This window comes from Bos indicus, chromosome X (assembly GCF_029378745.1).
Source record: "Bos indicus isolate NIAB-ARS_2022 breed Sahiwal x Tharparkar chromosome X, NIAB-ARS_B.indTharparkar_mat_pri_1.0, whole genome shotgun sequence".
Lineage (NCBI taxonomy): Eukaryota > Metazoa > Chordata > Mammalia > Artiodactyla > Bovidae > Bos > Bos indicus.
In genome coordinates, this window is record NC_091789.1 from 64,868,374 (window position 1) to 64,893,098 (window position 24,725).

Here is a 24,725-nt window from a genome sequence, read left to right on the forward strand (position 1 = left end):
CCATGTGATGGTGACTGTCCTTGGTCTCTTCGTGTCTTAGTCTCCTTAGCTATAGGTTTTCCAAAGATACGTGTTAAAGGATGCAATTTATCAGTGCCCAGAAAGAAGACTGAAGGTAAGGACGTGTTCATTAATGGCAGGCCTGGCACCCTAGTGCTGAGCCCCTTCTCCCCCATCTCGCTCATTGCACCTCCAACCCCGATCCCCAGACCAGCATAATCAGGTTTGGGAGACTGAAAGGGCTTCAGTTCCGCCTGGCTGCAGGAACCATAAATTCCAGACTAGGTCGGAATTGGAATAATCGCAGTCAAAATACACCCAGATGCTCTTATACACCCAGGCGCGCGCGCATCCCCAGGCCATGGGGCGCACGTGAGCCCACGCCCCGCGCGCCCAGCCCTGCCCCTCGCCGGAGCATCCTCCGCAGCTGCCACAGAAGCCGCCGCCTCCTCCTTCTCCTCCTTGTCCACCTCCTCCTCTTCCTCCTTCTACGGCCACCGCCGCGGCTGCTGTGACTCCCATCCCCTCTTGTCCTCATTCCTCTCCCAGTACTTGCTCCTCCTTCCATCCCCGGCGCCTGCTGCCCGGCGCCGAAGGGCAGAACCCTGGGCAACGGCTCCCCTCCGCTCGGGCCACGAAGAGGCTGGAACAGGTCTGTGTCGGGGGCGCTTTGTTGCAGGCTGCTGGAACGCCAGTGGCTCCAAGAGCCGTTGGGGCGGGGGTGGGGAGGGGGTAGGGCACGGGGCAGACGGGAGGGTAAGATTATTTCTCAGGTTTTGGTCTTTTTCTATGAATAGATGGGATGCGATGCAGTGGGAGGGCAGTCCGGTCCCTTTGCCAGTTCGCCGTCCCTGTGGCTTCATGGAGAGAGCTCGGTAGCTGCCCGGACTCGTGACCCTGCCCACCTCTAAAGCTCTCTTTCTTTGGGCCCCCAGTGCCCACATCCACTTCCCAGAGCTGAGCTTTCTCTTGTTGGGGGCGCTCATGGGTGGGGGCGGGGAGAGATGGATAGAGTCAGCGGGACGCCTGGGTGCATGAGGCTTTGTTGCCTACAACAAAACCAGTCCCCACCAGCTTCCAGTTCCAGGCTAGGCTACAGTCTGCCGGTAGAGTGGGGTGTGGATGGGGCAGTCTGGGGAAGTGAGGGAATGTGAGGGGCACTCCCTGTGTGTGACTGGCACACAGGAATGCAAATTTGGGAGGGAGATGGTGCAGGTTTTGTGTGGGGTTTTTGAGCGTGATTTGGAGTGGGGGGTGTGTGTGTGTGTGTGTGTGTGTGTGTGTGTGTGTGTGTCTGCACCACGGGGCTGGGCTACTCTTGGCATTACATGTCCTTGGGTATCATCCCATGCCAAGCCAGATTGCAGTAACACACAGGCAGATCAGGTCCAACCTGTTCTGTCCACATCAGAAGGGTAATGATGGTTTCAAAGTCATGGAAATCCCCCCAGCTGGGGCTGTCGCTTAGGACATTCTGGATGTGGAATCTCTAGCCAGGTTGGCCAAGTCCTACTGGACATCATTATTGTTCCCTCAAAGATGCCCAACTTTCTTAACAGGCTTCTCTTCTCAGCCAATGAGGATACAAAGCTCTTACAGTGATCCCTGCAGTAACTCCCCCCACCCCACTTCCTCACCCCACCCCTTTAATTAGTGAATCCTCATGTCTTTACTGCAGTGATGTTAGCAGTGGGTTAGGAGGTAGCTCTATTTTGTTTGGAGAAAACGGACATACTAAAAGCATTATGCATTAGTTGTGAATTTGGTTTAGAGGGTTTTTTGTTGGTTGATCCATAAGGTGTGAATTGGCATGGCAATTTTTTTTTTTTACCAAAGAGAGAGAGTTCAATAAAAATGAACAAAACTAGTAAGCCTCCTCTTTGACATTTTAATTTATGATTTTAATAAAGTGTTGTTTTTCAGGGTCGAAAAATGTACAATTAAGAACAGTGATCATTTAGTCAAACAACTGACATTTATTAAACACCTGCTATGCACCAGAGGTGTTAGGTATTGGAAGTATAGAAATGAATAAATGAATGAAACATCATCTCAGCTCTCAGGGAGTGTACAGTCTGGTAGGCGAGCGAGAAGGTGTAAACAGATAATTACAGTAGAGTTTGACAAGGCCTGGGCAGGGTACTGTAAGACCATGGAAGAGGGAAGCCTGCCTAGAGGAGTGGGGAGAAGATCAAGAAAGGTTTCATGGCGGAAGTGACATTTGAATGGGTCTTGAAGAATTAATTCACCAGGTGGTTAAATTGAAGTGACAGCATATATAAAGATAGAGGAATCCTTGGACGGGTCACTGTTACATTCTCAACAAAGTTAGGATGAATCTCCTTGGACTGGGATGGTGATTAATAGTGAATTCAAAAGGAGCCAGTATTGCAGACTGATACAGATCAGAATACATCCCCATCTTAAGAAATGTCTAGCTCGTTTATTAATATTAGTGTGTTTTGCTTTAAGCAAATCTGATATATATAATTATGGATTAACAAGGCAAATGAACTAGATGGGGACAGTATTCACATTGCAGAATTTGTTGTTTTACAAAAGGATTCATAATCAGATCATCTTAAATAACAGTGCCCCTGTGACCTTTACAGTGAATATTATACCAAAAAGCAATTTATACAAAATTGTTCCCATAACAATGGATGGATACAGAAAGGTATATTTGTATTACATTTACTTTTTGCATACAAATTTACCAATTTCAGTGGAAGTGTTTTCCCTCATGGTGTGGATGTTTAATAAACACTAAAAGAAAACGTGAAAATGGCAGTAGTAAATATGAAATCCTCTGTGATCTTCTATCATTTGAATTTTATATGCGTGCGTGCTAAGTCACTTCACTTGTGTCTGATTCTTTGAGATCCTACGGACCATAGCCCACCAGGCTCCTCTGTCCATGGGATTCTCCAGCCAACAATGTTAGAGTGAGTTGCCATGCCCTCCTCCAGGGGATCTTTCTGACCCGAGTCAAACCCATGTCTCTTATGTCTCCTGTATTGGCAAGTGGATTCTTTACCACTAGCGCCACCTGGGAAGCCCCGAATTGTATATAAAATACAAATTAATCAGGACAGAGTCTTCAGGGAGTTTTACATTTTAGGTACTTTTAGTAGTGTCACTGGTAATTAATAATAGCACAATATTTCTGTGCCGTGTGTTAGTTCTAAAATGGATATATGATGACCACTCTAATACTCATGCAATGAAGCCAGAAGAGGGGCAGATTCTGAGTCTTCTGTTTTGTTGTGTGGGCACTGATTGCATGGGCTGATGAATGGCACTAGGAATGAACCTAAGAGATGGATGATTTCTACTGGAAGTGCCTGGTGAGCACAATATTCTGCTAGTTAAGAGTGTGGACCTTGAACGTTTGGACCAGCATCCCAGGCATTTACTCCCTTCAATGAAGACCCAAAATAGCTCTGGCTTCTATTTGAAAGATGTGGTGTGCCAGCAGAAGTAGGCAAGCTTGAATCGGCTTCCTCTCATCTGGCCAGTGCCCTGCTGCAGAGGAAATGATGCCCTGAGGTCCTTTGGGTGCATCAAGGTCCTTTGGTCACTGGCTGTCAGTATCAGAAGGTATGGGGCGTTTCTCTAAGAAACATCCTCTACAGCTTGGGCTAGAACGGAAGTGATCTGTTACTATGGTGATACTCAGATTAGCCTAATGGCTAGGACAGTGCTTCCTAAGGCGGGTTCTGAAAAGACTAGTTCCATAGGATGGTAGTAGGTGTTACACACACACTCACACCCACCTATCCCCCCACTCACACCCACCCACCCCCCCCACACACACCCACTGAGTTTTGTGGTTAAGTTAACTTTGAGAAATTCTTGCTTAAACAGAAACAGTTTTGTTTATTGCAGGGCTTCTAAAAGCCATCACTAAGCCAGTGTATATCTTTGCCCACAGAACCTGCTGTTCCAGCAAGCATTTGGCGGAGCTGGTGTGGGGAAGAACATTCTTTGGGCAATGCCAGGCAAGAGCATTTTTGCACTGAGTTTGGCAGCTGTCACTGTCTTGCTGAGTAAACTTGGATGACTCCCTTCAGCCCTGTAGGCTTTCCTTCCCCCATGTGTAAAATGAAGCTGATAATGATCATTGCTCTCACTGACTGTGATGGTGTGATGACAACTAAGATAATATCCCTGCAAGTATTTTGAGCTCCTTAGAAGAAAGGCTCTATTAAACTCAAGGTTATTATGAAAGGGAAGTGAAGAATTAAGGCAATTATCTCAATAGTTCGGGCCCTAGTCCTGTTTTTCTGCTGCCTTATTGGGCAGTCTGCCTCAGTTCTCTGCTCTGCTTTGACTGCAAAAAACCTATATCCTCATCCAACCTTGGGTGACTCAGTTCTCTGGGGTTACTCCTTTCACATCCTGACACTTTCAGCATGGCCTTTAATTTCCTGGTCCAGAGGTATCATCAGTGCAGCCTCAAGGAAATCCCGTCAATCTGAATGCACCCTGCTGACCAGAGAGCCCTGGAGGTGGGAATTAAATGTAGTTGGAAAATTGCTTTTATCCTTCAGACTCATCCTCCTGCAGAAGCAGTTCTAAAGGACCATCTTGGAAGCTGAATGCTATGGGGTCCTCTCCAGTGGCCCCAGTGCCCCATCTGGACCAGAGTCCTGTTCACAGGAGAGGTTTCTTGACCAGTTTCCAGGGTCCCTTTTGCCAGTAGGAAGTCATGGCCATCTTTAAGGAAATTTAAAGCAAAAGCAAAACCACTCTCATGACCATTGACCCTTCCTGATTCCCGTGACTCTCTGTTAATTCCTTCTTTTCCTTACAAGCTGCCTTGAAAGGATAGAGTTCTTGAGGATTAACCACTGAATAATCATTGCAGACTGGGTTTGAGGTAGAGACTGAGGTGAGGGCATTAGAGTTAGCAGTCTACCGTGCTCTGTACATGGACCAGCAATTTCCCACATGCAAGCGGCAAGCTTCCATCGCAGTAGGAAGCATTTAGGTTCAACCACAAGAGGAAACTGTGTGACTTTAAGATGTGATGCTGGAAAGTGAGAGTGAAGTCATTCTCTGTCCTGGAGAGCTTAGTGGAAATGCCTATCCGAGAGGGGCGAGTCATAGCACGGTAGAGCTGCAAGTGCCTCGTGAAGTTCACCTGATTCAAACGTTCTCTTTGGATGAGGCAAATGAGGCCCAGAGAAGTGCAGTAAGCTACCCAAGGTCACACAGCTACCATATGTCAGAACAGAAGTCCTCCTAAAAGCTAAAAATCAGATCTGCTGCCTCCTTATGCTCTTTACACAGCTTCATACCCAGCTGTGTTCTTGTATGGGGCCTCCTTGGTGACCAGACAGTAAAAAATCTGCTTGCAATGCAGCAAACCTGGGTTCGATACCTGGGTTGGGAAGATACCCTGGAGAAGAGACTGGCTACCCACTCCAGTGTTCTTGCCTGGAGAATTCCATGTACAAAGGAGCCTGCCCAGCTATAGTCTTGTATATTTGAGTGTGGATTGGCTCATTCAGTGGGACTTGGAGGTCATGTCCAAGGCTGAGTTGTGTGGGCTGTAGCAGAGGAACAGGTTTCTCTGGGAGGCCTCAAAGGCCTGCTTCCTTGTATCTCCGGATCTCCATTCCTTTTGAGCGTATGGTTGTCTGATTCACCAAGCCATGCAGCCAGCTGGAAACCTAAGGCCTGGGTGTTCTGCCAAGATACCCAGTGGGTGATTAAATCATCCCAGTCCCTCTACCTTGGTCATTATTAACATTGCATGGACCAAGGACTTCCTTGAAAGCCTGATGAAATCTACTGATGCACTCCCCAGGGAAGGGCCCACATCCGCTACCACAGGCATGTAATGCCAGCGTCATCTAGGTTTGTAGCTCCTGGTCTGCTGGCTGTTGGTGTTGGTACACAGCCTAGGATCACATGTAGATGCTCCCTAAATTCTGAAGACTCCCAGAGCTGGAATTGTCAGTCTTATTTAAGGGGAAATTGGAAGTACTGGGATGAGCCTTGTGCCAAATAGACTGGAGTGGTATAGAGTGAAATTTCTTTAGGATGAAAGAATGGGATTGAATCCTGGAGTTGAAGGAAAAACAAAAAAGGAACTGAAATGAGCTAGCCATTTCCCTTTCTCCCAACATTATGAAAGAGATAAGGAGAAAAGGAGGCATGGCATAAAGAAAGGTGGGAGACTTGGAAGAATGGGAGAGGGAGATCGTTCTAGAAAGGATGTCCATAATGTCACCACTACATGAAACAAGCTCTTCTGAAAAAAGGCAACAACGCTTCTACCTCTTTCCAGACTTTCTCGTCCTAGTTCAACTTCTAAACAGCAAAAGCTCATGTCTTTGGGAATTAGAAATTGTCTTAGATTCTGGAACACCATGTCCTTGAAGGGGACATTTTTAGAGGTTTGGAGTGGGAGCTGGACATTGTGGGGGAGTAGTACAGCTTGCCTCACTCCTTCTTTAAAGAAAGCATTTTTATGATCAAAATAATACATGCTTATGGCTTGTAAAAATAGGAATATGAAGTAGAATGTTCCTGGCCTCTCCACCACTGATTACCCACTATGTTCACAGTTTGGTATGTATAGTTAAGTGTGTGTTTCTATGAATATTCATATATGTATTCATGTGCCTAAAATAGTCATAAAAGATGTGACCAAGACACCATATACTGCTCTATAGTGTGCACTTCACTGGACACTGTGTCTGGAGGTCTTTGCCTGCCAGTATACATCTAGCTAGTTCATTCTTTTTAGCAGTTGCATAGTATTCTGTCATCCAGTTGTGACCTAATTTTTTTTTTTAATCCAAGCTTTATTGGTGAATTTTTACATTGTTTCAAAGTTTTACAAATTATTAAATAGTGGTGCAGCCTACTTCCTTCTACATATGTCTCTCCATATTGTGGCCAGAATTTTTGTAGTGTAAATTCACAGTGGACTTTCCAGGTGGCTCAGTGATAAAGAATCTGCCCACCAATGCAGGAGACTTAGGAGACACAGGTTCAGTCCCTGGGTTGGGAAGATTCCACCAGAGGAAATGGCAACCCATTCCAGTATTCTTGCCTGGAAAGTTCCATGGACAGAGGAGCCCAGCGGGATACAGTCCGTTGGATCACAAAAAAGTGGGACTTGACTGAGTGGCTGAACACACACACAGATTCACAGTAGTGACCTTATTGGTTCAAAGAGTTTAGTTTGCACATCTCTTTTATTTTTTAGAGAGCCTGCTCATTTGCCTCCAGGAACTTGATGGTGACTTACCTTCTCCCCCCAAAATGGCCATTTCTCCATGCTCTTCCTCACCCATTTCAGTTAGGTTGGTTGATCCTTTCAATCTTTGACAAAGTGATTGCTGGAAAAAAGTCTCCTTTTCCTTTGTGTATTTTTTTTGAGTGCTAGTGAGGCTGAAGTATGTGTATGGCACATCTGCATTTCTTCTTCTGCATTGGCATTTCATATCCTTTGCCTATTTTTCTACTGGGTTGTTCTTTCTCATTGTGATAACCAGAATCTCTCTATATTTTGAGTAGTAATAATTTAACTGTGATCTATATTGCAAATACAGTAACTAGTCTACTATTTATCTTTTGACTTTGATTTTAGTGTCTTTCATCACACAGAGATGTTTATGATTTTAAAAAATAATCATTGCCACTCTGTTCCTTTATGAGCACTTCAACAATGCCATCATGAACGTCTGTGGACTCTATTATATGCGTTTGGCTCACTATTTCCTTAAGATGAATTCCTGGGATTGGGTTTGTTCAGTTTTATATATATATATATATATATATATACATTGCTAAAGTGCTTTCTAAAGTGTTTTTTTTAAAACCAATTTGTACTCCAACTGCAGTATATCAAAGTATACTTTATTCCTCCTCTTGGGATCTTCTGATAATTCAGGTTTTGCATCTTAAATCAAGTGCTAGGCAGGAACTCATAATTGGCATCACCAAAGGCTGGGGCAGAAATCCCTAACTGCATGTGAAACACACGCAATACACATTTCACCTTCAATTATTTAAGCAAACATGTTTTTAGTTCATCTCCAACTAGAACTGTGTCAAAAGCATTTTCCAGCATCAAGTCCCTCTAAATTCACTGTGAAGTGAATGGCTATTTAGGGTCATTTCTGCTGGTGGCCACTGCAGCAACAGACAATGGCAAAGGAACTTTAGAGGTGTATGTTGTAAGACATTTGGAACAAAGCTACTGCTGCATCGTCCCTGAACTCAGAGGTCAGCTAGGTTGGTTCCAGAATTTTCCAGAGGCTGAGCACTGAGTAGGAGTCAGCTTCTCTCCGACTTGCCTTCCTGCAAAGAGAACAAGTTTGAGGCCCTCCCATGAGGAGTTATTCTAATAGAAATAAACAGTGATGTCACCCTCTGCAAAGGGAATAGTGACAAACAGGTACAGGTGTAGCTTTTCTTGTTACTCTGCCTGGGCTTGCTTCATCATCTTGCATCTCTTTGCTGCCAACATCCAGGTATGGTCAAGGGAATTTCGGTGTTTGCTTTAGGCCACACGTAGGATTAGGAGAAGGTGGATATCAGAGCAGTCATTTGTGTGGCTTAAGAACTGTCTTTAGTCTGAAGAGTGAGAGCAGCAGTAGCAACCTTTAAATCCTTTGGGGGTGGTTGAGCATGCTGTGGGCTATGAAAGAGCAGTGATAGTTGGTACCCATTTTACAGATGGAGAAGACACATCTGGAAAGGAGAAATGCTCTGAGAGTTGGATGTGCTGGAAAAGTCTCCTGACATACCTCCAACATGTGCTAGTTAAAAATCTGGCCACTTTTCTCCTCTAGGGATGGATGCTGCTGCTAAGTCACTTCAGTCATGTCTGACTCTGTGTGACCCCGTAGACGGCAGCCCACCAGGCTCTCCTGTCCCTGGGATTCTCCAGACAAGAATACTTGAGTGGGTTGCCATGCCCTCCTCCAAGGGATATTCCTGACCCAGGGATCGAACCTGGGTCTCCCACATTGTAGGCAGACACTTTTACCTTCTGAGCCACCAGGGAAGTCTGCATTTGAACTATAGCCAGTTATTATTTGTGGTTTCCCATTTACCTCAAAATCTTGGTATTTGGAAAATGACTTTAGATCCTATCTAATATAAATGGGTTTTTTCTTTTAAAGGCTTCGAACTGATGGCCAGTAATTATTGCTCTTTGCTGCTTTGAAAAAAAAAATGGCTTTGGCTGTTAAATTAATGAATGTCCTGGAACTTCCCTGGTGGCTCAATTGGTAAAGAACCCGCCGGCCAACATAGGAGACACAAGAGATGCAGGTTCGATCCCTGGGTCAGGAAGATCCCCTGGAGTAGGAAATGGTAACCCACTCCATTATTATTGCCTGCAAAATCCCATGGACAGAGGAGCCTGGCAGACTACAGTTCATGGGGTCACAAAAGAGTTGGACATGACTGAACACACACACACACACACACACACACACACATACTCATCTTAAAGCTAGGGTGTCCCTTCTTTGATGCTGAATTATTTGTCTGTTTACTTACTTATTTTGGCTGTGCTACATGGCATACACAATCTTAGGTCCCTGACTAGGGATTGAACTGAGGGCCACAGCAGTGAAAGCACCTAGTCCTAACCACTGGACCACCAGGGAACTCTCCAATGCTGAATAATTTATAACTGAAACATTATAGCCACAAATATGGTCTCTACACATAAATCATGTGATGAATTTCTCCTTATGGGTGGTCATAATGGAAAGGGCTATATTTTCTTTTCTTTTTAAAACTCTGCTTGATGCTTTTCATAGAACTGGGGATTGTCATGTTTTGTTTTCTAAGGATTATTCCCCAAAGGTAGCATTGCTGTTTAACTCATTAGAACCTGGAGGGGATATCTACTGTTCCCATACTTAAACTTGAAAGGACAATCTTATTAAGAAGCAAAGTCAGTCAGTTAGTGGAGCTTACAGGAAATTGGGAGGCAGAGACCTGAATCCCAGTTCTGGTTTTGTTCTAATTAGCTGTGTGACCTTGAACAAGTGTTCAATGTCTCTGAGCCTCAGATTCCTCAGTCTTTGTTACGAATAGATTATATTGTAGTCCCCTTCATCTAAGCAAAGCATACTTGTCTCCAAAGTCAAAACCTGCTTAGTGACAAAATCATTTGAAAGTGAAAGTGAGAGTGAAGTCGCTCAGTTGTGTCCGACTCTTTGCGACCCCATGGCCTGTAGCCTACCAGGCTTCTCGGTCCATGGGATTTTCCAGGCAAAAATCCGGAGTGGGTTACCATTTCCTTCTCAGGAGATCTTTCTGACCCAGGGATTGAACCTGGGTTTCCCGCATTGTAGGCAGACACTTTACCATCTGAGCCACCAGGGAAGTCCAAAATCATTTGGGGGCACATTAAAAAATATGTTGGAGTCCCCACCTCAACCAGTTGAATCGGAAACTCCAAGAGTGGACCCAGCTAAACTATTTGTTGACCAGCTCCTTCGACGATTCAGAGATGGCTGTAACTCCTTCCTGTGGTAACTTTCTGGAGGCAAGAACTGAGTTTTCCAGCCTGAGGGAATGAAACCCATTTTCCAAAGTGGGAAAGTCCGGGTGTCTCTGGCTTAGAAACCTGTGATATGAGACCTCATTTGGGGAGGCTGGTTTGCGACCTTGTTCCCTGGGGCTAGTTTCTGCAGAGGTGAGTGGAGAGCACACTGTTCTTTTTAATAAGAGCAAGTCTGAGTGAACAAACTGACCATTTATTCAATAATGAGCATATTTCAGGCCCTTTGGCACAAAATCTTTGGTCAAGGCATTTCTGAGAAAGACCAAAGCGGTTCCCAGAATTCAGACCTTTCTGCCCAAGCTCTCCTGTGAATCCCTTTTGAAGCTTCCTTCTTCTATCCCTTCTTTGACTTTGTAAACTTTTCTTTCTCTTTCCTTCATTCAGCTCATGGTGTTGCTGTGGGTTCTCTTGTTTCATGGGATTTCAACCTCTGAGTTTTTAGGCCCTCATCTCCCACCACCCCACCCTTCTTTAAACAGCTTCTCCCCACCCATCACCCCTCACTTCATCACATTACTGATTTCATTTCCTTCAACCGTAGGCCCTCTCTCAATATTGTCCTGTTCTCTAAGTGCCGAAAGGAAAGGGGTCAGCATCAAGATACACGCCTTTGGGGGTTTCCCAGGCGGTCCAGTAGTTAGGACTCAGCACTCTCACTGCCAGACTGGGTTCAGTCCCTGGTTGGGGACCTATGATTCCACCACCTGCACAGAGGGACCAAAAAATACAAATGTACACACCCCTTTGCTCCACTTCTTTCCTCGGGTCTCAGCCTTCAGCCCTTCACTTCAAAACAGGGGAAATTGGAGCCAGAGAAATGCTTCTTCAAGGCAAAGTTTCTGAGACAGCAAGTCTTCCTCTTTGCCTATAGCCATTATTTACTAAGCCGAGTGCCAGGTGCTGTGCCACTGTCCTGGCATGCATTATCTCACTGAATCTCTTCCACAGCTCCATCAGATAGGCACTCTTAGTATTCCCATATCCCAGAGGAGGAAACTGAGGCACAGAGCCACTAAGGGACTTGTACAAGTTCAGTCAGCTGGTGAGTAGCAAAGTGGATCTATCTGTCTGGTCCTAGGGCCTGCATGATTACACAGAGTATTCTGCTATTAAGGATTCCCCATGGTGTATATCGGGCTTCCATGATGGCTCAAACAGTAAGAAATCCGCCTGCAATGCAGGAGATGCAGGAGATGCGGCTTCAATCCCTGGGTCTGGAAGATCCCCTGGAAGAGGAAATTGCAACCCACTCCAGTATTCCTGCCTGGGAAATCTCATGGACAGAGGATCCTGGCGGGCTACAGTCCATGGGGTAACAAAGAGTTGAATACAACTTAACATGCGCGCATGCGTACAGTATCTACCTCCTACCTTGTGGTGTGTATCAGGCTGGGTTGTACTGGAGGCCAATCTATGCAGCAACAGATTTTCTTGGGTGTGAAGAGTCTGAGCCCTGAAGAGCCTCAGTAACTTTAAACACCAAGAAAGAAGGGGGAGTTGGTTTTAATGGCAGAATAATGTTGCCAGGGTTATTAAGTATCATTGTAGGGGTGGGCCTGGGAACCTGGTTTTGATTCTTGAGAACTGAAAACTGAGTAAAACTGCAACTATGGCATTGAGAAGTACATTCCTGAGACCCCTGTGACTATTGTTAGTTTCATAGACCCTGGGGATGTGAAACATACTTGGTATTTTCTTCCTCCCACTCCCTTCCGAAGCTAGTGCCAAGAGCAGAGGTAGGGAATGACTTCCTGGATGCTCTCAGCTAAAAGGGGCCTGCAAAAGGGGAGAGAGCCAGGAAAGGGGCCCAGAGTAGGCTAAACAACATTCTTGTTGGCTTGGATTCTTGGGTTTCCAGCTCACCCAAGTCCTTCTTGTCTGATTCTCATTATCAAACTTGCAACACGAGGCAAGGAATATTTGGCATCCACCAATACAGACTCATTGAATTCGTGTTGATGTGACTCAAACTCATGGGTACAACAAATCCATGCCCAGAGATTTCCAGAATATTCCCATGGGAGCAAGTCTGTCTTGGAGCCATAACCTAAGACCCCATTTGAAGGAGACCAAGTTTTCACTTTGACTGGAGTGCATGGATTGACTTAACATTACTACAGAAAAACATTTTTTTTTTCTTTTTCTTAGCTCCTTCCTGGAAAGATCTTACACTGGCTATAATTTCTCTAAAATCTCTTTTGAGTTGGAGATGCCAGACGAAGACTCCTACCTCTTTTCTGCAGGGTTTGTCCTTTTTATTGTCATGTTCAGTCATGGGAGTCAGTGGGCCTAAGGGTCTCTTAAGGCCTCAGTCACTTGCTCCATGTCTAATGCCTGACAAGTCACTTGGTCTCCCTAGGCCTCAGTTCTCCCATCTGTAATGATCCCGACTCTCCAGTTTCCATGGGGATATTAGAGCAAGCAGATCATTGAAAGCAAATGGTCCAAGATAGATGATTGTAGTTGTCTTCAGGTTTTCCCTGGTAAAAGAGCTGTTTTGGAAAAAAGAGAGAGAGAGAAGTAGTAGAAGGTTCAAGGGCTGAGAGTTGGAATCATTTGCTTAAGTTCAAATTCCTGTTCTGTCTTCTACTAACTATGCGATCTTGGAAAGTTTCTTAACCACCTAATTGCCTTAGCTCTGTACAATGGAAAGAGTAATAATTACACCTATGTCATAGAGCAATAGTAAGGAACCAAAGAGATAATTCATAGCAAGGGTCTGCCCCATAGTTAGTGCTCAGTAAAGAGCAGCTATTTCTTTTATGATGATGAGCACCTGAATCCTAGTCCAGCAACTTTGGGTAACTTGCTTAGCCTCCTTAAACTTAAGTTTCTTCACCTGTATAATGGGAACACTCACAGTAGTCACCTCATAGGGTTTTTTGAGGAATAAACAAGCTCATTCTTGCAAGGTTCTCAGCACACTGCTTGGCCCGTAGAAGTGCTCAAGAAAGTATTGTCAGTTGCCAACTTAGTGGCCCTGTAGGCTCTTTGGCCCCTGGCTTCTCCATGTCTGGGCCACCTCTGAACCTAACTCCCACCCCAGCAGAGGTTTCTGATGCCTGTTGTTGAGGGTGAGCAGAGGAGACAGCCTTTCTGCCTGGAGACCTCCTGAGAGCTTCCTGCAAAAACCCTGCACCCAGGCTGTGTCACCTGGGATGCTTCTGGACAGCATCTGATTGATTCCTAGGACCCCAAATGGTTCACAAAGTGACAAAAATGAGGACAAGGCAGACCTTGCTTATCAGCTCCCATAGGAACCTGGCCCAAGGCAGCACCAAGTTTTGTTAGCTGCCCCTCCCTTTCCTCCTTTGGCAGCCCCACCAGGCACGTATTCCCTTCTGGCCTTTCTCCAAGACAACAGGCCAGAGGGTCCTGCGTCTCCTCCCACGTCAAGGAAGGCAAGCAGATGCTGCCATAGTGACAGTTCCTACCAGATCAACAGAGCTGGGAATTGAACCCTGGTGACAGGGCCTGCCTTGAAGGGGGCTACCTCCCAGGGCATGGCCTACCTCAGCCTGGTGACCAAGCAACCTGCCCTGCCCACCACTGGCTGGGCACCAGCCTTGAAGACTTTCTCTATACATTTATCTGCACCTCAGGGACCCCACAGTGACTGCCCATTTCAGGCATATGCTGTCCTCATCGGATTCCTCAGTGACTTTGCCTTATTCAGCCCTTATTATTTCTTTCCTGAACTGGTCAATATTATTGTTGCTGCTGTTGAAGCTGTTAGTAACAGTAGGAATAACTAACATTATTGAGTGCCTTCCTGTGTGTGAGGCACTATGCTAAGTACTTCATATGTACTTTCGTATTCCATCCTCCTAATAACCATTTCAGGTAGGAGGCGGTATTAGTACTACTAGAGATGTCTGTCAGCCTGGAGTGTTAAGGGTCCAGATGGGATCTTGGACACCTATAAAATATTCAGAAGGGGTTACATGACCCAAGGGGACTTTTTGATGTGTTAGGGTTAGCCAAAAAGTTCTTTTGGGCTTTTCCATAACATCTTATGGAAAAATCCAGCAAACTTTTTGGCCAACCCAATACTTGGCCAAGAAGCCCTTCTATGCCACCCCTTCCACTTTTCCACTTGTACAGCAGACATTGGTACAGCAATGTTCAATTGATTGACTTGGACACAGCAGATGTTGCACATTCTGAATCCTGCTGGGCCCCTGGCCATGGCTGGAGATATGGGAGCCATACCATCTCTAACCGCTTGCAGCACAGGAGGATTTTTGCATCTGACCCACCCTGGGGTTGCTTGGATACTAGCTGGGATCAGGCTAGGGTAGCCCCGTGGTGAACATGACCAAGTAAAGATCACACTTCTTAGCCCGAAGTTTCAGACTTTCTATTACATGGGCTTCCCAGGTGGCTCAGTGGTTAAGAATCTGCCTGTAATGCAGGAGACACAGGAGGCGTGGGTTTGACCCCTGGGTAGGGAAGATCCCCTGAAGGAGGAAATGGCAACCCACTCCCATATTCTTGCCTGGAGATTCCCATGAACAGAGGATCCTTCTGGGCTACAGTTCATGGGGTCATAAAGAGTCAGACATGACAGCACACCCACATTATATTAGATAATTGATTATGACACACATTTCCAATAGTATTTACTTAACACAGACCCCATACTCCAGCTACACCAGGCTACCCTCATCCCCAGAATACATCTTGCACATAAATATCCATTTCCATGCCTCCGTTCATGGTGCTCTCCTACTGGTTCTTCTCCAAAAATCCTTCTGAGAACATCTCACTTCTTTGCTCCTTCTTTCATCCCAAGGACCCATTGAGCATCTGTTATATACTAGGTGCTGTGCTTGGCACTTAGAATGTGATTATAAACTAAACAGACATATACTCTGCCTTCATCAAGCTCACAATTTAGTGCAGGAAACAGACATTAAGCAAACCAACAGAGACATATATAATTAGAGTTGAACCTCAAACAATATGAGGTTTGGAGCATCAACCTCTGTGTCACTGAAAAAATGTGTATAACTTATAGTCAGCCCTCCATATATGTGATCCCAACCTATCTGCAATTCCCACCCATGGATTCAACCACTGATCATGTTGTACTGTGGTATTTGTGCTCAGTCACTCAGTCATATCTGACTCTTTGCGACCGCATGGACTGTAGCCTGCCAGGCTCCTCTGGCCACAGAATTTTCCAGGCAAGAATACTGGGGTGGGTTGTCATTTGCTTCTCCAGGGGATCTTCCTGACTCAGGGATTGAACCCTTGTCTCTTGCATTACTGCTGAGCCACCTGGGAAGTCCCCCCACATCAGAAAATATCCACATGTAAGTGAACCCACATCACTCTGACCCATGTTGTTCAAGAGTCAAATGTGTAAGTTGTGATAAGTGCTGTAAGGGAGAAGAAAGGGTGGTTATGAGAGATGGTTACAAGGGAGACAATTTAGATGGGAGGGAATGAAGAAAGGTCTTTCTGGGGGAAGTGACATCTAAGCTGAGATTGGAAAGATGAATAAATAATAACAAAGAATATTCCAGACTGAGGGACCAACGTGGGCAGACACTTGAGGTGGGTGCTGGCCATATTCAACTGACTCAAAGAGTTAGTGAACCATGGAGAAAGGGGTGCTCAGTGAGACTGGAGACCACGTGGGGGCTTGCAGGCCATGGTAATGAGTTCCCTCTTTATGTCGAGTGCATTGGGAAGCCATGGATGTGTTTAAATCAGGGATCAAAATGATTAATTCATACGTTTAAAATAGTCCTCTGGCTGCTACACAAACTTGGCCTGTAGAGAGGTCTGAAGGGAAAGAAGGCCAAGATTAGGTGGCTGGGATACTAGTTCAGGAAGAGAGATTCTGGTGGCTTGGACTAAGGGGTGGCAGTGGCCATGGAGAGAAGTGAGCAGGTTTAAGATACATATTACAGCTAGAGCCAAAAGGACTTGCTGGTGGACTGGATATGCTGGCAAGGGGAGGGAGCAATCAAGGGGGACTTCCATGTGTCTGACTTGAGTGAGGAAGATGGCAGTACCACTAACGGACATGGGGATGTAGCCTGAAGCCAATTCAGACTTTAGCTGTCCCGTGCCACATTCGGTCTCTAACGGTTATGTAGCATATATACTGCACTACCTTGTTTTGATGATAACTAACATGAGAGTATTTGTTGTCTCTCTGTCCCTGCATGCTCAGTCGCTTCAGTCGTTTCCAACTCTTTGTGACCCCGTGGACTGTAGCCCACCAGGCTTCTCTGCTCATGGGATTCTCTGAAGAATAATGCAGTGGGTTGCCATGCCCTCCTGCAGAGGATCTGCCTGATCCAGGGTTCAAACCTGAATCTCTTGCATTCCAGGCAGATTCCTTACCACTGAGCCACTGGGAAGCCCCGTTGTCTCCCTAGGTAGGTTTTAAACTCTTTGAGGACACTGACTATGTCTTCATCATGTCTGTATTCCCCAAAGCACCCAAGACATCATGTGTTGAAGGCTGATCAATTAAGGGAAGGAACTTGTTTATTTTTCTATTTTACTCTTCTCACTAAGGCATCAGACATGAATGGATCAAACTTTTCTTTAAAAAAGAAAAAGATATGTGCCTGGATAGACTTTGAACTGCATTTAATCATTAATCCCCTTTTGAACAATTGCTGCTGTGTCAGCATGATGCACAGGGCACATCTAACCTTGGTCCTCAGATCATCCTTCATCCATGCAGTGAAGCCTCTGCATTCACAGAAGTGTGGCTTCATGGGAATGTGCAGGCTAGCTCAGGATGGGCAGAGCGGAAGACGAGAAGTGACCTAAGGGCCTCAGTTGCTCAGGCAGGTGTGGGTTTTCATGGCCATGGGTAAGCACGTACTATGGTAGCATGCTGTGGACCTTAGAGTCCATCACAGAATAGACAAAATATAGCGGGGTTGCAGCATCTAGACAAGATAAAATAAGGAGGTGCCCTATGCAGTGTTTATGTGATTCTTGCAGTTCTCCAGGGAGTTGTCTGATCCTATAGTTCTGAGGTAGGAGTTCAGGAATCTGCATTTTTACAAGCATCCCAGGGAATGGTGGTGCAGGTAATCCCTGGATCACATGTTGAGATGTCCTGGCTTCAGAGATCAGCCCTGGAACTGAAAGTGTGTACAGCTAGCTCCTTGGGGACAACCTGGCCCATCCCTGCTCCCTTCTTGTAGGAGGTCCAGAGTCATCCTCAGGAGCCCCAGGAGCTACACACACAGATGTAGACATGCATGGGCACCCAGATGATTGACAGAAAAAGAGATGTAACAGTCCTGACCACCAGAATGGGAAGGGTCAGGAAGTCAGAATCCATAACTTTGTAGCTGTACCTGGGAACTGACTGGGCTTCCCTGGTGGCTCAGTAGTAAAGAATCTGCCTGCCAATGCACGAGACAGGGGTTTGATCCCTGGGTTGTGAAGATCCCCTGGAGAAGGGAATGACGACCCACTCCAGTATTCTTGCCTGGAAAATCCCATGGACAGAAGAGCCTGGCAGGCTACAGTTCCTGGGTTTGCAAAGAGTCAGACTCCACTGAGATGCATGCGTACACACAGGTCCATTTTAGCGAAGGCCTTAAGGGGTTGCTAGGTGGTGGGTTAGTCTGCAGAGGCAGCACCCTGGCTGGTCCCCACAGACTGCTAAGGTTGCTTTCCAATGAGGAACTGAGCCGGGCCTTGCCCTGTACTCTAATGGGCTTCCCTCATGACGCAGATGGCAAAAAATCTGCCTACAATGCAAAAGCTACAAATGCAAGCCGGGTTTGATCCCTGGTTTGGGAAGATCCCCTGGAGAATGGAGAGGCTACCTACTCTGGTAATACCCGACCAAGGGTATTGGAGGGGGATGGGTATGAATTTAGCATCTCAGTGGGATTAAGGGTACCCAGCAGCTCCCTGCCTCCCGAGACCTGATTCTGGTCTAGTCAGCCCAGCTTCCTACCTAACCAAAACCTGCTTTGCATCCACCCCCTGTAGTCCAGACAGAATGGAAACCACCTTCCTCCAACTGTCCATGGGGTTAACTCTAAGCAGGTCCAACATCACTGCTCCCACTTGCCCTGCCTTCAGCCTCTCCTGATGGAGACCCAAGACTGACCTGGTCATCATTTGCAGAACACACAGCCTATAACAATGAACATCTAGGGGTCCACTTCACTTCCTATTTTCCAAAGCCACCAGGAGAAACTTGCAAGCTATTATCACATCCCCACCTTCTATCCACCTTGGACCTGACTGTATCATCTGAATTCCCCAAATCTGGAACTGGCCTAGGTGGTAATCAACACCTCCCCAGCTTGTTTCAAGCCTGGGACAGCTTCACCCAGTGATTTTCTTCTAAAAGGAGTCAACTCCGAATTTTGAGACCTTTTAAAGACTCTCCATTCATGTGATCCTCTGCCACCGTCATAAATGTAAGCCCCTTCCCACTCTCCTGGGGCTTTTCATCCCCATGCATGTTTGTACTTTCTTTTCCTCACCCCTATCGTGCCGCCCATGATTTTGTCTGTGTCCTTTGAGACTCAGGTTGCACATCGACTAAGTCCCCTGGCTCTTCCCTCTTGCTGTGTCATCCACCTCCGAGCATCACAGTGCTGGCTACACATTAGCGTCACCTGGGAAGCTTTTTAACAAGGACTGAAGCCTGGACTCCCTCCCTGGGGAGATTCTGATTCAACCGGCCTGAAGTGAGGCCTGGGCACTTCTACTTTTTAAAGAGCCACACCCCAGGTGATGCTGATGTGCAGCCAGATTTACAAACTCCTGACACCTGCTTGCCTTAGAGGACATATCCATTCTCTTGCAGCTGCTTATTCTATGGGGCTGCACATACCACATTGCTGAGGGGTGATGTCCACATGCTCTTATTCTCTGACACTGTTTTCAGGCCTTTTTTGTCCATCTTAAAAAAAAGAAAAGAAAACAAGCCAACAGATAATAGAATTCAATAACAACTAAATGTATTGTTTATAGTTTTAAAAAGATTTTTTATTATTTTTTATTTTTAATTGGAGGATAATTGCTTTACAATGTTGTGTTGGTTTCTGCTGCACAACAGTGTGAGCCAGCTATGCCTGCATGTGTGCTCAGTTGCTCAGTCATGTCCGACTTTTTTGGACCCCATGGACTGTAGCCACCAGGCTCCTCTATCCATGGGATTTCCTGGGCAAGAATACTGGCGTGGGTTCCCATTTCCTTCTCCAGAGGATCTTCCTAACCCAGGGATCGAACCCGTGTCTCTTGTGTCTCCTGCATTGGCAGGTGGATGCTTTCCCCTGAGCCACCCAGGAAGCCCCAAATCAGCTATAAATATACATTTATCCACCCCACCCCATTTGTGCGTCTGTCCCACCCACCCCCCATCCCAGCCCTGTAAGTCATCACAGTCTAAAAGATAGATTGTTTTAAAAATGAAATAAAATTAAATAAATGCTCCTTTGAGGCATGTGCTGCTTATACTACCCACTCTTCTTTTTGTCAACTCTTCCTCCTCTTTCACCCACACTTTTCCTGGAGTTTTAATGCCTGGTTTATTACTTTCCTCTCAAACATGAGCCCTGCTTTTATCCTGGAAGAATTTAGTGCGCCAGTGTACAATCCATCCAGCACCTTGGACTCATGGCTTGTGCCTTTGATGAATATTTATGGAGTGTTGTGATATACTGGGCACTGTCAGAGGTGTGATGTGAAGGCTATAGCAATGAACAAATGGACAAAAACTCCTGCCCACAAGAACCTTACCATCAGGAGGACAGGAGTAGGAGAGAGAGTTAACCCATCAGCAAACAAATAATCATGCACAGAATGTCAGTTGGTGATAAACAGATGGAAAAGAATGAAGCAGGGAAACAAGGTAGGAAATGATGAGAGAGAAGAATCACTTTTATATGTGAGAGAAGGAATTTCAACAAGGGTAGCCTTCATTGAGCAGATGATATTTGGGCAAAGACCTGGAGGAAATGAGGGAGCTTCCATGTAAATATCTTGTGGGAGAGCATTACAGGCAGAGAGAACCGAGAGTGCAGATGTCTTAAGGCAGGAGCGTACCTGGCTGGGAAGGGGCCGATATGTCTGAAGCTGAGTTCCTGAGGGAGAGTAGAAGACAAGGTCTTCTTAGGCCTTGTGTGAACTTGTACAGACTCTGGCTTTTACTCTGAATTGAGACAGTGAGCCTTTGGAAGGGAGGGTTCTGGCTGGAGAATGGAATAGAGTCTGACTTACATTTGAAGTTTACTTGATTTCACTCATCTCCACTCACCTTCATCTCTACTCCACTTTGATCATGTGTCCCTATTGCCAGCTCATGTATTTTTTCATTGCCTCTGAAATCTTAAACTCAAGTAGTATGAGAGCAAAGCGTTTTTGCTCAGACCTGTCTGACTCTTTGTGAGGCCAAGGACTATACAGTCCATGGAATTCTCCAGGCCGAATACTGGAGTGGGTAGCCTTTTCCTTCTCCAGGGGATCTTTCCAACCCAAGGATCAAACCCAGGCTTCCCACATTGCAGGTGGATTCTTTACCAGCTGAGCCACATGGGAAGCCCAGGAATACTGGAGTGGGTAGCCTATCCCTTCTCCAGCAGATCTTCCTGACCCAGGAATCGAACTGGGGTCTCATGCTTTGCAGGCAGGTTCTTCACCAACTGACCTATCAGGTAAGTTAAAGATTCTACACCCACCACTTCGTTCTAATTATGCTTTCTCTTGCACCTTAGCTAAATCTCTCATCTCTTGACTCTACTGAGTTCTTCCTGGTTATTAGTCCTTCTGGCTTCTCTTCTTTTCCTCTCCCTCCTAAACCCCATAGTGCAACTTTTTTAGCAATTGTCATGTGTTAACTTTCTGGTCTGGTTGGTAGTTCAGCAAAGCCCAAACCATAGATCATTCCAGTGGATCTTGGTCCTGGCTGCACATGAGAATCACTTGGGATGCTTTAAAACGTGCTGATGCCTGATTTCATTGGCCTAGAATGGGGCCCCTAAGTTGGTCTTTTTAAGCTCTGTCAGTGATTCTAATGAACCACCAGATTAATCAAGTGACAGGCTCTTATCCTTTACTTCTGCACCTGGGCAGGAAACCAATCTCAGTTGTTCCCTAAAACTACTGGGTAATCTGACAAAGTGTGACCCTAGTAAGCTACATCTCGCATTCCTCTTGATGGGTAAATTACCCTCACCCAGCTTCCAACCCCACACCTGTCCATGTCTCTCTTAGAAGGCAGCTTCATTTTCCATTCCATAGAGAAAATAAGAGGCTTCCATGGCCTCAAATTCCTGTCTTGCTGCCTAGATGCATCTCTTGTTGTTCAGTCACTCAGTTGTGTCCGACTCTTTCCCACCCCATGGACTGTAGCATGCCAGGCTTCGCTGTCCTTCACTATCTCCTGGAGTTCCACTGAGTCAGTGATGCCATCCAACCATCTCATCCTCTGTTTCCCTCTTCTTCTTCTCCACTTTTATTCAGTTGTCTCATCCACCTCTACCAAAACTTTCCTCTATTTTGAGGCTCTTCAACATGTTTCTTACCATGGGCTCCCTTCAGAATATTTGCAATGTTTTATCTTTCAAGACTTTGTCAATCCCATATCCTTCTTCTCTAGCCCTGCCCTATGTCTCTTCTCCCCTTCATAGCCAAGCTTCTTCTTCTTTTTTTTTTATTATTGAATTATCTTTCTTTTTTTTAAATTTTATTTTATTTTTAAACTTTACATAATTGTATTAGTTTTGCCAAATATCAAAATGAATCCGCCACAGGTATACATGTGTTCCCCATCCTGAACCCTCCTCCCTCCTCCCTCCCCATACCATCCCTCTGGGTCGTCCCAGTGCACTAGCCCCAAGCATCCAGTATCGTGCATCGAACCTGGACTGGCAACTCGTTTCTTACATGATATTTTACATGTTTCAATGTCATTCTCCCAAATCTTCCCACCCTCTCCCTCTCCCACAGAGTCCATAAGACTGTTCTATACATCAGTGTCTCTTTTGCTGTCTCGTACACCGGGTTATTGTTACCATCTTTCTAAATTCCATATATATGCCTTAGTATACTGTATTTATGTTTTTCCTTCTGGCTTACTTCACTCTGTATAATAGGCTCCAGTTTCATCCACCTCATTAGAACTGATTCAAATGTATTCTTTTTAATGGCTGAGTAATACTCCATTGTGTATATGTACCACTGCTTTCTTATCCATTCATCTGCTGATGGACATCTAGGTTGCTTCCATGTCCTGGCTATTATACACAGTGCTGCGATGAACATTGGGGTACACGTGTCTCTTTCCCTTCTGGTTTCCTCAGTGTGTATGCCCAGCAGTGGGATTGCTGGATCATAAGGCAGTTCTATTTCCAGTTTTTTAAGGAATCTCCACACTGTTCTCCATAGTGGCTGTACTAGTTTGCATTCCCACCAACAGTGTAAGAGGGTTCCCTTTTCTCCACACCCTCTCCAGCATTTATTATTTGTAGACTTTTGGATCCCAGCCATTCTGACTGGTGTGAAATGGTACCTCATAGTGGTTTTGATTTGCATTTCTCTGATAATGAGTGATGTTGAGCATCTTTTCATGTGTTTGTTAGCCATCTGTATGTCTTCTTTGGAGAAATGTCTATTTAGTTCTTTGGCCCATTTTTTGATTGGGTCGTTTATTTTTCTGAAGTTGAGCTGTAGGAGTTGCTTGTATATTTTTGAGATTAGTTGTTTGTCAGTTGCTTCATTTGCTATTATTTTCTCCCATTCTGAAGGCTGTCTTTTCACCTTGCTACTGGTTTCCTTTGATATGCAGAAGCTTTTAAGGTTAATTAGGTCCCATTTTTTTATTTTTGGTTTTATTTCCAATATTCTGGGAGGTGGGTCATAGAGGATCCTGCTGTGATGTATGTCAGAGAGTGTTTTGCCTATGTTCTCCTCTAGGAGTTTTATAGTTTCTGGTCTTACGTTTAGATCTTAAATCCATTTTGAGTTTATTTTTGTGTATGGTGTTAGAAAGTGGTCTAGTTTCATTCTTTTACAAGTGGTTGACCAGATTTCCCAGCACCACTTGTTAAAGAGATTGTCTTTAATCCATTGTATATTCTTGCCTCCTTTGTCAAAGATAAGGTGTCCATATGTGCGTGGATTTATCTCTGGGCTTTCTATTTTATTCCATTGATCTATATTTCTTGAACAGTGAATCTCCTCAGCCTGTGTCATCCCCTCTGCTTCCATTTATTTCCACAGTGGAATCTGGTTTCTGTCCTCATCACTCCCCTGAAACATCTTTTGTTGTGGACACCAGTGATTTCCCAACTGACAAATCTAATGAACATTTCTCAGTCTTTTGACTTACTTGGTGTTTCTGAATCATTAATTTTTACTGCCTGCCTTCCTGAAAATTTATTCTCCAGTGGATTCCATGACACTGTTCTTTCTTGATTCACCTCCTACTTCTGTGGCTGCTCTTGGAGCTTCGCTCTCTTTTCCCAAACCCAAAACATCAGTGTTCCCAGGAAGCTCTTTCTGTTTTCCTACTGTGTGCTTGCATGCTAAGTCACTTCAGTCGTGTCTGACTCTTTGTGACTCTATGGACTGTAGCCCACCAGGTTCCTCTGTCCATGGGATTCTCCAGGCAAGAATACTGGAGTGGGTTACCATGCTCTCCCCCAGGGGATCTTTCCAACACAGGGATCGAATCCACGTCTCTTAGGTCTTCTTCATCTTAGGAGGATCGTTTACCACTAGTGCCACTGGGAAGCCCTTCTTTTCCTACTCCTTCACATTTTTTCTTGGAAATATTATCCATGCCTGCAACTTCAGCTATCACCTACATTTTATAACTCGCAGATGTGTCCCTTCACCACAGATCTCTCTCCTGAGCCCTAGATCTGTTTATAAAAGTGGCTATGGGCTGTTTCTGCCTAGAAATTCCACTCAACATGTCCCAAACTGAATGTGACCTTTTATATATTCTGGCTCCACTAAATGAGAAATCTGAGTCATCCAAGATTCTTCTTTCATCTTCCTCAGTTTCAACAATGACCAGTTCCTCCCAAGTCTATCTCTCAACCATCTCTCATATGTTTGTTCTTGGCATCTTGACTGCCCCTTCTTTGAACTCCCATCGTTTGTCACCTGTACCATTGTAGTATCTTCCTAACTGAGCACCTGGCTCTATAGCAGCCTCCTTAGA

General features: G+C 45.4%; 1 protein-coding gene across 2 annotated transcripts in view; it reads left to right on the forward strand.

The window, feature by feature from the left end:
* Positions 1–406: 406 nt before the first annotated feature.
* PAK3 (p21 (RAC1) activated kinase 3) overlaps positions 407–24,725 on the forward strand; it is a 295,510-nt gene continuing 271,191 nt past the window's right edge. The window contains exon 1 of one of the 2 annotated variants that reach the window (XM_070783965.1): positions 407–652. The gene's annotated coding sequence lies outside the window, so the exon portion shown is untranslated. The remainder of the gene's footprint in view (positions 653–24,725) is intronic. The other variant, XM_070783962.1, reaches the window with a different exon arrangement.